The following is a 15,988-nucleotide window of genomic DNA, read 5'->3' as shown; positions in this document are numbered from 1 at the left end:
AATCTGGATCAACAGGACAAACAAAACGTCCCTTTTTACTGGCCAAAATCCGAATCTTTCTAATGGACAAATTCAGGACTCCTGGGTTCTCTGTATGTCTCCACTGCCAGTTTACTTATTGATTTTATGGAATTTCCTCTCTTAGCCATTTTTCAACATTGGAGAGGTTCTTCCTTTTTTTGGGAAAGTCCTTCTCAGTGCCCTTACCATTCCTGTTTGAGGTTATGCCTTAGTTTCCCCATCATAACAGTAGGGCAATAGGGGGATTCCTTCCTGACTAGGGAGATGGAGCAGAGGTCAGAGCTACTTCCATGAAAGACACTGCGCAGCACCAGCTCTTTCCCTCTGGAGCAGCGAGGGCCAAAGAGGCAAACCATCACAGTAATAGGCAAGGAAGGGAGCAAGATTGGAAATAGGAGTTGAAATGGAAGCAAGAGTGGAAAAGAGAGAGTCCAGCTTCTCCCTATTCCAGCAGTTTGTCTTCCTGTTGCTAAGACTTCACGGCAGTAAGTGATGACCAAGCCCCAATTTGGACTTTTGTCCTGAAGTGTGAGAATATTTGTCTCACCTGCTCTCTCCATCCCCCTTTGATTTAGGGTCCTTTCCTCTGTTCTTTCAGATCCTTTCTGCTTCCAGGAAGCCTTTTTAGTTCTATCAGCCCCTTAAATTCCTTCTTCTCTAAGAAGCAGCATGACCTAGTGGAAAGAACACGAACCTGGGAGTTAGAAGACCTGGGTTCTAAGCCCAGCTCTCCTGTATGACCTTGGGCAAATCACCTAACTTCTCTGTGCCTCAGTCTTCTCCCCACCCCCCATCTGAAAAATGGGAATTCAATATCTGTTCTCCAATCTACTTACACTGTGAGACTCAGGTGGAACCTGATTAGACTGTAAACTCGTGGTGGGCAGGGAATGTATCTACCAACTCTGTTGTGTTGTACTCTCCCAAGTACTTACTGTGCCCTGCATACAGTAAGCTCTCAATAAATACCATTGATTGATTTATCGTGAATCAATTCCAGCACTTAGGGTTCTTGGCACGTAACAGGCACTTCACAAATACCATAGCTATTATTATTAGTCCTTTTCTCCTTCCTCTGTAACAAGAAGGAATGATAATCCTGCTGTGCCTTCCTGGGAATTGTACACCTGTGAAGGTGTATCTCACAGACACATTAAAGCTTGGCTGCTCCTCTAAGTCTAGACCGAGGCCCGGGCTTTCTTCTGCCTTGCTCAGGGAAGACTGAGAAAACAGCTCTCCCCTGTGTCCCCTCGAACCTCCGTTGCAGCCATGCTCAGGTACAAGGCATCTTGCAGGCACCTCAGCAGCGTTTTTCTCTTTTATTGACATTTATTAAGTGCTTACTAAGCCAGGCATTGTACTAAGCACAGGGGTAAATACAAGCTAATCGGCTTGGACACAATCTTTGTCCCTCAGGGGGCTCACAGTCTTAATCCCCATTCTACAGATGAGCGTACTGAGACCTAGAGAAGTGAAGTGATTTGCCCAAGGTCACACAGCAGATGTGGCAGAGCCAGGATTAGAACGCAGATTTTTTTGACTCCAGGTCCGTGCTCTGTCCACTACTCCATGCTGCTTCTCTGCTATCGATATATTGATAGCGTATTGATCCCAAGGAAAGCCAGGCACTGATGTGGAGAGATTTCCAGGTTCCGTACTGCTGCGCGATAGGGACGTGCCCTCTCTATCCCTTCTCTTATTTCTTTCTCCCTATCCCCCAAACCTGTCTGAGGCAGAGCCACTTCCCTGACCATCACTAAAACTAACTGGACTCAGACCACTGTGCTTGCTAAGGCACTGCATTTGGCTTTCCCCCTTAGTGGCAGGCCCAGGCTGGATTAAGATCAGGGCAGACAGGTCACTGCTTCACCAAGATGAGGTGGCGCATCTGGCAACCTCCATTTAAAAAAGAAAAATAACACAGCATTGACATTAGAGGGATGGAGAGCAACAAGAAGCCAGAAGGTCATTTTGGTCCCCAGTCAGGAAATGTGTGTCCTCCCACCTCTAGCTTTTCAAGTGAACTGCACTGTAGCGATTGATCCAGGAGAATGTTGAAGGAGAATGCCTTCCAGACAGCTTCGGTGGGTCAAAATCTCTCTGCCTGTCCCTGAGCTAGTTGGCATCCCGAACGACGCCATGTTTCTGCTTTCTGGGCTGGGTTTTTCCTGGGGAGAGATCCCCGAGGGCAACATTCCCACGGCATCCTTCACAGTTGGACATGGCTAGACGTAACCCGGAGTGAGCGCTAGCTCTAGGCGGTGTCTTGGCGAAAGGCTCACCGGGCTGAAGAGGTGACCACAGGTGGATGTGGATGCAGGGAACGAACACCACTCTTGGGCAACCCAGCAGTGAGGTCAGGGCCCAGATGGAGGGAGGACCAGCCCAGGGTGCCACCGCATTAAGTCCCTGTTGGACCCATCTGGAGGGCGAGCCATGCCTCACTGCAGCAAGTGCCGCACCGTTAGGGGCTGCAGTGAAAAGCAGTCTGATTTTTTTTTTGGGGGGGGGGCGGGGGGATTGGTGGGGAGAGATCTGGGTGGGAGATGGACAAGCCACGGACCCCCTTCCAGTAGCTAGAGAGCACAGGAACGGTGCCAGTGCTGGAGAGCCGGTTGAGGCAAGGCCACAGCTTTTCAAAGGGGTCTGATTTCATTCAAAAACTTATTTAGGGGATCCCAGCCCTTTGCATCAGCCCCACTTCCTCTACCACCGGCGGGGGAGAGGCCGAGGGATGGGGAGGCGAGGGTTGGTCCTCATATCTGTACTCCCCTCTCCCCCCGGGGTTTCGCTGCCTCTTTCCTCACGCCCCCACACGGCCACCTCTTCCTGGCCCAGCCCGGCCTCCCTCCCTCCTGCCTGCCCTTGCCCTCTGGCTCCCCTTTGGCATCTCCCTTCCTCACGGAGCTGTCCGTGGGTGGCCGTGCTGAAGGGGGTTGGCTGGCCTGGCTCAGGGAACCAGGAATCCGGGAGTCTGGCCCGGGAGAGGTCGTGGGGCCGGAGGGGAAGGAGTGGGGTGGGGATGCCCCTCTATCTCGGGGGCTCCGGCCAGGGACAGGAGAGGTCGTCTGAGGTGTTGACCCGTCGCTCCCGACACCCACCTTGGTCCCAGGCTCTGGAGGGAAAGGGAGCCCGCGGGGAGTCCGGAGGGCACTGCTCAGGACTCCCCCCTCCCCCCTTCCTGGCGTCGAGGGGGTCCCCAGCTGCGGGACACAGAATCTGGCCATTGCGTGACTGGACGGAGCTGTGAGCAAGAGTAGCACGGGGACAGGGGAGGAAGGGAGGCGAGAGGGAGTGAAACTCCAAGCTCAAGCCATCCCTGGCCTCAGGGTAGGAGTGCAGACATACACAGACATACAGACAGACACACACACACACACGAGTTCACCCTCTGACACAGTCTGTATGTGAGTTGCCTATCGGGTCGAGGTTGATGCTGCCCACAGTGAGACGGCATCTGTGAATGTGCGTTTGAGAGAGAGAGAATATCTCATAGACTTTGTTCGTGAAAACACAAATGGGCACACACACATACACACACGCACATCCAGGGTGCACACAGAAGACACAATTACAGGATATAAGCAGGAGCTGCCCAGACACTCAGTGTGCCTTCACCAATGGCACATATGTATATGATACAAGGGTGCAAATCTGGAGTCATAGAAAAATCCCCAGGTGGACACGCACATGGACATGTAGGGGGCTCATTAGTGCATTTATGGACAAACACACGGGCACGCACATGAAGACACACATGATGCACACGCGTGATCACCTCCCCCTTGGGCTGCTGATGTTCAGTCTCCAATCTCCTCTCCCTATGAGCAATTTAGACAGGATGTTCTCTCTTTCTCTCTCTTCCCCTCCCAGCCTTCTGGGGATGCATCAACCCCAGACCCCCACCATCCCACCTAATGCCCAGCTGCAAATTTATCCCTTTTTCCCCCTCTCCAGAGTGTTTTGGGCTGGACCCCATAAGAACCCTTACCCCCCAGAAAGAACTGGGAGCTGTCTTCTGGGGAAGAGCTGGCTTCCTCCCATCACCTGCACCCCAAGTCCCTCTCCCAAACTACAAGCTATGGAGCCAGAGAAGAGTTGGTGGGTGTCTATCTCCACCCCCTCCCCTTGTCAGGGTAACCCCCCACGCCCCCAAGAGCTGGCACCTACCTGCCCCAGACGTTAGCCCGTCAGTGCAGTCTGATCATCCTTGCCCCATATCTCCCCTGAGGAGTGGGGGCTTGGGGGGGGGGTCACCCCACCTCTGGTCTCCGTTGCATCCCCAGGGTAAGAAGGGGGCTGGAGCAAGAAAGTTCTGGTTGGATCCCTCAGGAAGCTGCCCCTCCCCTTCTCCGGAGGGGAGGGTCTGCACCCCACATGCCACCCGCCCTCCAGCCTCTCCCTGGCTCCAGCCCCTCATCCTTATGCCACCCTTGCCTCCCTGCCTGCGAAGACTGCGAAGGCGCCTGGAAGCCCTGGCTGCCCGGAGTCTGCTGCTGACCTGCATTGACGTCATTGCGTCATTAGGTTTCCCCTGGAAACACTGGAGCTCCCAAAATAGTAACACATTAATTCAGCCCGGGAGAGCAGGGAGAGACTGTTTGTAACCCTGCATCAAACTCTGCCGGAGCTGAAGCTAGGAATAGTCCCCCGCCCCCTCCCAAGGGCAGCGCCAGCCTCACTCTGCAGACTATTTTGAGAACAAAGGAAGGCAATATATAGAAAGATATAGATAGGAGCGAGGGATACAGGACCCTTCTCTTCTTACAGTGACACAGGCCCCCTTCCCCCCTCACCCCCACCCTCCACACATCCACATTCACATCTGTGGCCTTATCTCTAGGGGAAGGGAGAAAAATGGATAAATGATGGTACATTTTAGAATTTATGTCAGCAGCGGAGCAGATATAATATTGGAAAAGGCCTCTTTTCAGGGCATGCTTACACAACAATATTGCTGAGAGAATTTTTCCCAAGAAGATTATGCAGTTTCGCACAGATCCCTATCTCTCTGAAACACACACACACACACAAACACACATGCACACCCTCTCTAAATGGCTTAATGGTGCTATAGAGACTTTTCTGTTACAACACGTAGATACGTCCCCATAGATTTGCTGCAATCACGCATTGAGACCGATCCACTGTACTCTACCCTGCCACCCGTCCACTGGGTGTAGCTTTACCAAAATCGGTGTGGATAAAGTCCCACTCTCCGCAGCTGGGGCTTGTTAGCATTCAGCAGCTCTCATCCAGGCTCTCCAAGCTCTCAGGGAAAAGGGGGAACAAATGGAAACTTTCTATTTTGGGTTATTCCTCAGATTCCCATCCAGACAGAAGGCAAGAGGAGCATAGATATGCTTTAGATATGGGCTGTAATAATTTTTACACCTCCACTCCTTTATTTTCAGAGAGCTCAGACTGTTTTCCAATACCAAGTGCACACATTGACGCACACGCACTATTACATGATTCTTTCGACCCTCCGGCAGGTGAACCGAGGCCACTACTATCCTCTCGCTGACACACGCCTTAATTGAGTGACTCAAGAGGGATTTGCAGGAGTGGGTTGGGGTAGGAGAAGGGGGGCAGGGCCTCTTACGAGAGATCTCTTACAAGGGCTTGCTACCTCCCACACTCCCTCCCCTCACTCCTTTCCCAGCCCTTGACTCAGTCTCTCTTTGTGGATGATGAGAAACAGCGCCTCTGAGATAAAAATAGAAAGTGCTTAACAGTCAGCTGTCAAAAAGGAGATCCTGCAGAGGAGAGAGAGAGAAGGGAGGGGGTGGTGAGAGGAGAGATGGGGAGGGAGCAAGAAGAAAGAGAATGTTATACATGAGAACAAATGTGTATGGAAGAACGGAATCATGGTCTGCCTGGCTATGGCCGAGTCAAGGTGGGGTTGTTTGGCTAACGGGGTCCTGGAATCCTGCCTCTGGCTGAGGAATATGGTGACAAGCTGTTGGCGGGATACAAGCAGGGCAGATCTCTGCCTCCTTCAGCTGCTAATTTCTATCCGGTGACCAGAGCTATAGAGGGGAGTGCCAAGTAAAGAGGTGAGTCTCTACTCACCCCCAGACCTACCTAGGGGTTACTGTCTCCTCTAGCTGTTGCACTAGGCCCTGAGGGCATGGAGCAATTGACCCACCTGACTTGGGTCACGCTTCCTGCCTTTTTCCTCAGCAAGAGAAAGGAGGACAGAAGCTCAGACCTTCTTGACACCACTGCCATTAACAGACAGAAATGGTATGGTGTGGAGACGGCGCTGCCTGCTCGAGATTTGTCCCAGCTTGCTCTGCTCCCCAGTCTGTGCTCCCCGTGCCCTTCCGACGTATTTCTCAAGCAGGCTGTCCCCAAAGAGCCCGCCTTGCTGTTGGAGAAAAGACGCTCCAGGACCCTGCAGATCTTGCAACGTGCCAGAATCAGGGAACGCAGTACAGTGGGGGTCCGGGGCTAGACCATAAAGACCGTCCTTGGGGAAGAGTCCAGTGTTCTGTTGCTTACACATAGATGAATTCTGTTCCAGTCAGAGGAGTGAGGACTCTGTCTTTCTTCAAATGGAAATGCCCCGGAGAGGGTGGGGTGCTTCACATAGCTGCAGAGCCCAGTTAGGAGACCATCCTATCCCTAACCCGATGAGTCACTCTGCCACCTGGTTCATGAATGAAGCTTCTGTCTGCAGGACCCGTTCTGATATTCTCCTCTGTCATTTCAACCTTTACTGATCATCTGATTTCTATCCCACCATACTGTCCCTGCTGTGGACCTTTTCCATTTTCCTCTCCCCACTTCCTCCTTTTCCCCACCCCTCTTCCTCCCCTACTTTCCCTTCGCTCCCTCTATCCCTCCTCCCCTCCGTTCTTACTTTTTCCCTTTTCCTGTCTTTCGTTTCTCCTCTCTTCCTCCCTCTTTGCCCTCTCCCCCTTCTCGTCTCTCTCTCCCCCTTCCCTTCTCTCTCTCCCCCTCTTCTCTTCTCTGACTCCTCCCCACACTCTCTCCATCTTCCTTCCTCTTGCTGTCCCCCTGCTCACTTTCTTTCTCTCTTTTTCCTCCCGATCTCTCTCCTTCCCTACCTCCCTCCCCTTGCTCCCTCTCCCCTCAGAATGTGTTTGAAACATTTTTCCTGTCTGGCCTGGGCCCGAGAACTCCTCTTTGGGAGTGATGAACAGTGAACCCCCTCTGTCTGTGTTCCGGTGGTGTCCTCTCATTTTATAATGTGTCTGGGGAGCTAATCCCCATTGCGGACCTTGCCTCAGCAAGCCAAGGGGGCGACTAACCAAACCAAGCTCAGGAATTGACAACATCTATTGGGTGGGGCCTAAACTGACGAAATCCATCGTGACACTATATAAACTTGGTGTGGGCAGGGAACGTATCTACCAAGTCTGTACTTCTAGTACGGTGCTCTGCATACAGTAAGCACTAAAGTACAATTGATTGATTGAGTGATGGTTTTGAGGCTGAGACTCTGAAAGCCATTTAAGGGAGAATTACCCAGAACGATTGCAGATGGAGGTGGGACATTCTTGGAGAGATGTGTCCATGGAATCGCTAAGGGTCGGAGATGACTCGACAGCATAAGACAAGACAGGACCCCATCATATGAGCACCGTAGCAGCTGCTTTCTCATCTCTCATAAGAAGGAGATTCAGCAGCAGAAAGAAAATCAACCAGGCCATTTAACATGGTGCCCAATACAACAAAGGAACTTTGTCTTATGGAGAAAGATAAGCCCATCTGTGGTCACAGGGCCTCTGTTTTTGATTCTCTTACTGGGCCATCCAGAACCTCGGAGGATGGAAGAGTTCCCAGATCTGGTGGCATTCTTATCAAGGGATTTTTGTATGGATAGGGAATCCTGTTCCATCCTGGCCTCTTTTTTGGTACATCAAGGGTTTCAGACATCATTCGTAAGCACAGGAGAAAAGTAGAGAGAATGTAACAGAGGGTTACAGTTACAGCTGAATGCAACTGGGAAGCAGTGTGGCCCAGTGGAAAGAGCCTGGGCTGGGGTGTCAGAGGACCTGGGTTCTAATCCCAGCTCTGCCACTTGTCTGCTTTGTGACCTTGGTCAAGACACTTTACTTCTCTGTATCTGATACCTCATATATAAAATGGGGATTAAGGCTGTGAACCCTATGTGGGACATGGATTGCGTCCAACATGTTTAGCTTGTATCTACCCCCGGTGCTTAGTACAGTGTCTGGCACATTCTAAGTGCTTAACAAATACCATAAAAAGGATTCTCTTGAGTAGTAACTCTGGTGAAGCCTCTTCCAGACAATTTCTGGGCAGCATAGATCATCATGCATCTCCAGGACGGTAGAGTAGATTTCCATCCAATGAATGCATGATAGAAAACAGAGAAGCTCTTCAAGATTTCTTCCTGAGTTCCTTTGTCCCCAGGCAGTGTCCAAAGATCCAGATGCAGGCAGTGACCCTAGTCTCGGGATTGGTTGCGCAGAGAAATCACCAATCTGTTGAGAGTTTGGTAGGTGGGGCTAGTATCTGACCCACTTTTCCAGACTGGGGAGATGAGAGGTAAAGCCAACCTGTGTGAATAGAGTTAGTATATTCCTCTTTAGATGGCACAAGGAACTGAAAGTCACAGTAAGGGTCCTTCCCCACCATCCCCCTCTAAACTTTAAGCTCCTTGTGGGCAGGGAATGTGTCTGTTTATTGTTCTCTTGTCCTCTCCCAAGTGCCTAGTACAGTGCTCTGCATACAGTAAACCCTCAAATGTGATTGACCACTTGGAAACTATAGGATTCTCGTGGGCAGGGATCATGTCTACCAACTCCGTCGTATCCCAAGCACCTAATACAGTGCTCTGCATCCAATAAGTGCTCAGTAAATAATTTGACAGATTAATTGGTTGTAAGTTGTCATGCAGAATGGGGAGTAGGACTTTAAAAGCAGGCAGCCAGGGTGTCAGGTGCTTGGACATAGATTTCAGTGCAGCTTGCCATGTGTGGTGCCAGAAGTGAGCCTGATGAAGGGTGAAGGTCAGCCTGCAGCAAGAAAACTGAGGCATGGCCCCAAAGTATTGTACAAAGTATAAGAATTCTGCCCTCTAGACAGTAAGCTCGTCATGGGTGGGGAATGTGTCTACAAACTCTGTTATATTGTACTCTCCCAAACACTGAGAAAAGTGCTCTGCCCACAGTAAGCCCTCAATAAATATGATTGATTGCTACCTCACCCAAAGCTATCAGTCGACAAACTAAAAGATGAAACACCAGAGAATGCCATATCCAGAAATCCAGAGACTCCTTGGGCAAGTCTGCCTGAATCTAGCAATGGTGAGATGTCCAGATGGTACCAGTGGCCTGTGGGGCTGACCTTCCTAGTAAATAGGAGGCATGCCCACACCTTGATCCAATGTCAAATTCAGCTTTCAGACTAAACTTCTCTGTGACACAGACAAGCTAGGTCAGCCTTAGGTATTATGAGGCTTCAGGCAGGAGGCAGTGTTCTTCATTGCCTGAATCTTCTTGTTCTTGGGAAGCAGTGTGACTCAAAGGAAAGAGCGCGGGCTTGGGAGTCAGAGATCGTGGGTTCTAATCCCGCTTCTGCCCCTTGTCAGCTGTGTGACTTTGGGCAAGTCACTTAACTTCTCTAGGCCTCCGTTTCCTCATCTGTAAAATAGGGATGAAGTCTGTGAGCCCTATGTGGGACACCCTGATTACCTTGTACTACCCCAGCGCTTAGAACAGGGCTTTGCACATAGTAAGTGCTTAACAAATGCCATTATTATTATTATTCACTATCATCGTCACCATCATCAATGGTATTTATCGAGTGCTATATGCGGAGTACTGTAGTAAGGGCTTTGTTTTTAAAAATATATAAGTGCTTACTCTGTGCTGAGCATGGTACTAAGCTTTGGGGTAGATACAAGAATAAATGTGTTGGACACAGTACCCTGTCCCACACGGAGCTCACAGTCCTAATCCCCATTTTACAGATGAGGGAAGTGAGGCACAGTGAAGTGATGACTAAGATCCCACAACAGACAAGTGGTGGAGCTGGGATAAGAGCCCAGGTCCTTGGGACTCCCAGGCCCATGCTATATCCACTAGGCCAAGCTGCTCCTCATGGAATTATATTTAATTATGACCTCCCCACCCAGACATAAAAGATCATAGTGCAAAATACACTAATCCTTCCCAGTACTCCTTGTAGCCCTCCAAGGTTAAACAATGACCTGTATGTCTGAAGAAGGGGGAGGGAGCAGAGAAAAATAGAAGGAAATGATAGAAGAGAGAAGCACTGTGGTCTAGTGGAAAGAGCACAGTCTGTGGCTTAGTGGAAAGAGCCCAGGCTTGGGAGTCAAAGGATGTGGGTTCTAATCCTGGCTCCGCCTCTTGTCTGCTGTGTGACCTTGGGCAGGCCACTTAACTTCTCTGTGCCTAACATACCTCATCTGTAAAATGGGGATTGACTGTGAGCCCCCATATGGGACAACGTGATTACCTTGTAACTACCCCGGTGCTGAGAACAGTACTTGGCACATAGTAAGCGCTTAAATACCATAATCATTATTATTATTATTAGAGGGCATGGGTTCTAATCCAAGCTCCTCTACTTGCCTGTTATGTGACCTTGGGCAAGTCACTTCACTTGTCTATGCTTCAGTTAACTCATCTGTAAAATGGAGATTAAGACTGTGAACCCCACGTGGAGCACCTGTTTAGTCTGTATCTACCCCAGCGCTTAGTACAGTGCCTGGCAGATAGTAAGTGCTTAACAAATACCATTAAAAAAAGAGAAGAGAGAGAAATAGAAAGAATGTGGAGAGAGAGAGAGAGAGAGAAAATGTGTGTCTGTGCTTCAAACATCATTTCCTAGTCAGAATTATTGCTAACACTCAGGTCTCCCAAACTCCCGGACTGGTGCTGTCTATTACTATATACATCCATTAGATTGTCAACTCCTCGAGGGCAGAGACTCCCTTTTAATTCTAATCACTCATCTCTTACTATGGCCCAGCCCACATACTTTACTCCTCTAGCAACAGCTTGCTCACTCTGCCCCTATCTTGTCTGCCACACCCTGTCCCATGTCCTCTGGCCTGAGATAATATCCTATTTATACAACGATAGACACATTCCCTGCCCGCAATGAGCTTATAGTCTAGAGGGACGAACAGAGGACTGGGGTTTTAATCCTGGCACCACAGGATTCCCTGCTGTGTGGCCTTGGGCAAGTCATGACACTTCTCTGAGCCTCAGTTTCCTTTTCTGTAAAATGGGGATTAAATCCTAATTCCCTCTTTTCTATATTAGGAGCCCCATGTGGGACAGGCACTGTGTCCAAATTGATAACCTTGTGCCTACCCCAGCCCTTAGAATGGCACTGGGCACATTGTAAGGGCTTAACAAATATCATAATTAAGTAGAACAATTGACTTAAGGGAAACCCATGGCGAAGTTATTATTATTATGGTATTTGTTGAGTGCTTACTATGTGCCAGGCACTGTGATAAGCACTGGTGTGGATTCAAGCAAATAGGTTTGGACATGGTCCCTGTCCCACGTGGGACTCACAGTCTCAATCCCCATTTTACAGATATCTGAGGCCCACTGAAGTGACTTGTCCAAGATCACACAGCAGATAAATGGCAGAGCTGAGATTAGAACCCATGATCTTCTGACTTCCAGGCCCCTGCTCTAACCACTACACCATGTTTCTTCTCATAGGAACATGGCATGAATCATCAGGAACGTCTGAAGGGACCAGACCAGGTGCTCTAATTCCCATAGAAAGAGCAAATCTGCCAGACACTGTAGACTTCTGGTTTGGGCCTGGCTATGAAATTGGGAGTGTGAGTAAGGCTGGGGGTGTAGGTAACATTTCTCAGTATAATATCTGTCCCAGTTACTGGAGTCCCCGCTCAGGATCGCATCTGGAGAGTTTCCAGTACTCTACCAGTCTTGACTATGGGAGGGAGAGTCTAGCAGAGGCATATCCATTCTAATCCTAGCTTGGACAGTGACTAGCCAGTGGAAGGCAATCTCACCTATGCTGATCAGCAGTGGCATGGGAAAGAGTTGAGGGCAGAGACTCAAGTTTACTGCCTGGAAGAAGGCAGTGGTAAACCACTTCCATATTTTTACCAAGAAAACTCTATGGATCCACTATCAGAATGATTGCAGGTGGAAGTGGGGCGTTCTGGGAGAGATGGGTCCATGGCGTCACTATGGGTGAGAGATGACTTGGTGGGTAGGGAGGTGGAATGAAAAGGGATGGAGGAGCTAAGTGCTTTTTGGTGGTGGCTGGGTCAAGGGGCTCTTCAATCAATTTCCCTCCTCTTGATACTCCTCAGGCCTACATTTTACTCTCCTGTGGGTCCAGCGTACAGTGATTTTTCACCTCCCTCATTAACAGAGGTTCAAGAATACCTTGCCTTGTACATTCTTACAAAAACAACAACAAAAAACAACCCATAATGATTACAGTTAAGAGCATCTTCTGGGACTCTGAAAAACCTCAGTGAGGAGAGTTCTTAGATATAACAGTATTCAATAGAAGGAACTCTTAACTTCAGGGCAGTGTTCTTTGAATGCTACACAATTAAAGTGAAAACCAAGTGGACTCTGCCTTCTAGGAGTTTAAGTGATTACCAAGTTGGGCAAGAAATCCTCGGAGGAAAAACTAAAAGAATTGTGATGGTTTGACCTGGAAAAGAGAAGACACTATTACAGCCTTCAAATATAAATAAATGATAGTGTGTGATGATTCAAAAGTATGATCAACACTGACTCTGAGATCTCCTTTCTTGACCTGTGACTGATAGCCTTGAGCCCTTCATAATGTACTTGTATTTTGGATGATTTTGCCCTATGTACTTTCCCTTGGGTTTGATCGGATTGTGGTTCCTCTTCCACTTCTCAGCTTACTCACTTGGATTTATGAGGTCTGCCTGATGTTTATTCCCATCTTCATGGCATCTCATCACCTGGGAGATCTTAGTGGCATCTATAAACTCTGAGATTTGCCATCCACCTCTTCTCCCAGATCATTTGCGAATATTAAGCAAAACCATCACAGATCCCCACTACAGTTCCTCATCCTGAAAGGGGGTCATTTCGTTCCTACACTTGGTTTCCATTCCCATACTACTCATTTTTCTTTTAAAAAAAGCTTTTTTGCATCAAACCTTGTTTAAGCACTCAATAAATATTATTTATTGATTGACTGATTCTGGTCATAGGCTGGTTGCTCCAGTCAATTAATTTTCGACAGATTAGTGAAGCATCTTTTCCCTCACAGAAGCCATGTTGTCTCTCCCCCTTCAGACTATGTTTTTCTAAGTGCTCACTGACCCTTTGTTTAATTATTGCCTCTGCTAATTTGCCAGATTTAGCAGTGAGATTTACTGGTATGTAATTCCCAGATTCACCTTTGGAATGCTTTCATTGATGGGTGTTACCTTGGCAGTCTTCCAATCATCTGGTACGGTGGTCATTTGTAATGATAGGTCACACACGCTCTCCGGGATTCCTGGATCTTCTCCAAAGTCCTTCAGCACTCTCATGCTGAAGCCTATCAAGTCCCCGTAATTTGTTTAAATCTAATTTAGTCTAAAGCATTCAGGATGTTCACCAAATTTGACCTAATTCCTGTGACCTATCTACTGAAAAAAGCAATTTGGGTGTAGGAACCTCGCTAACCTCTTCCTCAGTAGAAACAAAAATGAAGAATTCATTTGCCCTCTATATCCCTGAGGGCCACTTTTATGCTGTGATTGCCAAGGGGCCACACTGCTCCTTAACTACCTGGATATTTTTGAAGAATATTGCATTAGTTTTGGCCATGTTTGAAAGGTACTCTTTATGTTCCTTTTTGCTCTTCCTAATTTCCTGTTTACACTTGACCTACCACTCTTAATGGACTTTTATGTCTTCTTCACTTGGATGAGTTTTCTGTTTTTGAAAAGCTGATGTATTTTCTTTAATTGCCTCTTTTACGTGGTAAATTAGCTATATAGGGTTTCTGTATATTACCTGTTTTTTTTCTTTTAGCTGCCCCTCTCTTATTCTTCCTAAGGCCCACATTTTCTCATAGTTAATTTTTCTAAAATTAAATATCGTGTCGAGTAAATCACCCATTTTTCTTTCTTCCTCAGGTCCACATTCTCTCATAGTTAATTTTTCTAAAATTAAATATTGTGTCTTTACATTTCCACTATGCTTTTTGGATGACACAATGACAGAAATAGGAAACATTCTTCCAGCAGTGCCTGAAGAGAAAGCGATGTGTTGTTGGAAGGAATGGTTGTGCGCACTGACGTGATGTCAAAAATATGAGTTTTCCTAAATGCGTGGTTTTTCAAAAATATAACCCTCACATTATAAGAGAGCTGACTCTATCTTTGGGTTGTTTTATTAAATTTTCCCTAACAGCAAGAATGTTAAATTTATTTAGTTGCAGTCAATATTGCAAAGTAGCTCTCCAATATATAAATATACCCTGCACCTGATCATTTCCACATCTCGGATTTAAATCCAGTATAGTTTGTTTCCTTGTTGCAACTATGTTTAGCTCTTTCAGGAAATAGTCATCCTATCCAGAAACCTGATTTTCATTCCTTTTTATAGTAGTATTTGATAAGCACTTACTATGTGCCAAGCAGTGGGGTAGATATAAGATAATTAGGTTGGACACATTCCCTGTCCCACATACAGATCAAACTTTTCACCTATTTTACAGATGAGGTAACTGAGGCACAGATCAGCCTAAGGTCATAAAACAGGCAAGTGGCAGAGCTGGGATTAGAACCCAGGTCCTCTGTCTCCCAGGCCTGTGCTCTTCCCACTAGGCCACACTGCTTTCCTGTTTCCTTTGAGCCAGTTTATATGAAGATAAATGGAATCTCCCCTTATTACCACCTGCCCTAGTGAAGACACAGTTACCATCTTGGTGGTTAGGGAGCCATACTTTTTCCTCAATTTCCTGAGCTGCCTGAGGAGGAAGATGGAGGAAGAATGCACTCACTAAGAAGTCCAAGACTACTTTTTGGACAGATTCTTCCCTTTCTTAATTCTTCTTGATCTCTGCTCTCCTTGACCCTTTAAAATGTTTTCTCCTCCTTGAAAGCCTTTCTGACCTTTACGTGAAGGACACATTTCTAGAAGTAGGGGTAGTAGCATTTATTGAGCACCCATTTGGTGTAATGCCCTCTGTTGTCTCTCCCTCTAGGCTGTAAATTCCTTCTGGGCAGGGAATGTGCTACCAACTCAGTCAATCTTATTTTCTGAGCACTTAATGGGTGCAGAACACTGTACTGAGCACTTGGGAGAGTACAGTATAGCAGACACATTCCCTGCGGCCAACGAGTTTACAGTAAAGAGGACAGTGCAACAGAGTTGCAGTCTACAGGACTGTCTAGACTGTGTAGAAGACTGTAGACTGCAACTCTGTTGCATTGTCCTCTTCCAAGTACTCAATAGAGTGCCCTGCACACAGTAAGTGCTCAACAAATACCATTGATTGTATTAGGCACTTGGGAAGAACGGAATAAAAAAGCGACACATTCCCTGCCCACAAAGAGCTAGCACTGTGATGGGAGAGAGAACCAAAATTTCTCCTCCTCCCTCCCCAACTTGACTCCCAAATTGACTGTGTCACCAGCTCTCCAATCATGGAGTTCCCTAATCTCTAGAACTTGAGTTCCATTTTTTAATATCTCCATGCTTCAACATCAGGTAGTGCACAGTAGATACAGAAGAGACTTCTGGGTCAATTCAGACCCATACCATTGGGTTACCCTTGCCTTACCAGCATTGTGAAGTTGCCAGTTTGGTCTGAAGGAAACTGTTGCCCTTCCGCCTTTGTTACATGGAAAGGTTTTTTTATGGTATTTGTTAAGCTCTTACTTTCAATCACTCATATTTACTGAGCTCTTACTCTGAAAAAGAGTGTACTAAGCACTTGAGATAGGAGGGAGAACAGGTATTTA

General features: G+C 47.6%; 1 long non-coding RNA gene across 1 annotated transcript in view; it reads left to right on the top strand.

The window, feature by feature from the left end:
* Window positions 1-5,890: 5,890 nt before the first annotated feature.
* LOC114814546 overlaps window positions 5,891-15,988 on the top strand; it is a 49,406-nt gene continuing 39,308 nt past the window's right edge. Inside the window, exon 1 of the long non-coding RNA XR_003762332.1 lies at window positions 5,891-6,080. This is a non-coding gene — a long non-coding RNA (uncharacterized LOC114814546). The remainder of the gene's footprint in view (window positions 6,081-15,988) is intronic.

Source organism: Ornithorhynchus anatinus, chromosome 10 (assembly GCF_004115215.2).
Source record: "Ornithorhynchus anatinus isolate Pmale09 chromosome 10, mOrnAna1.pri.v4, whole genome shotgun sequence".
Taxonomy (NCBI): Eukaryota; Metazoa; Chordata; class Mammalia; order Monotremata; family Ornithorhynchidae; genus Ornithorhynchus; species Ornithorhynchus anatinus.
Note: the sequence above shows the minus strand (reverse complement) of the source record. Positions and strands in the feature narration are given on the sequence as shown.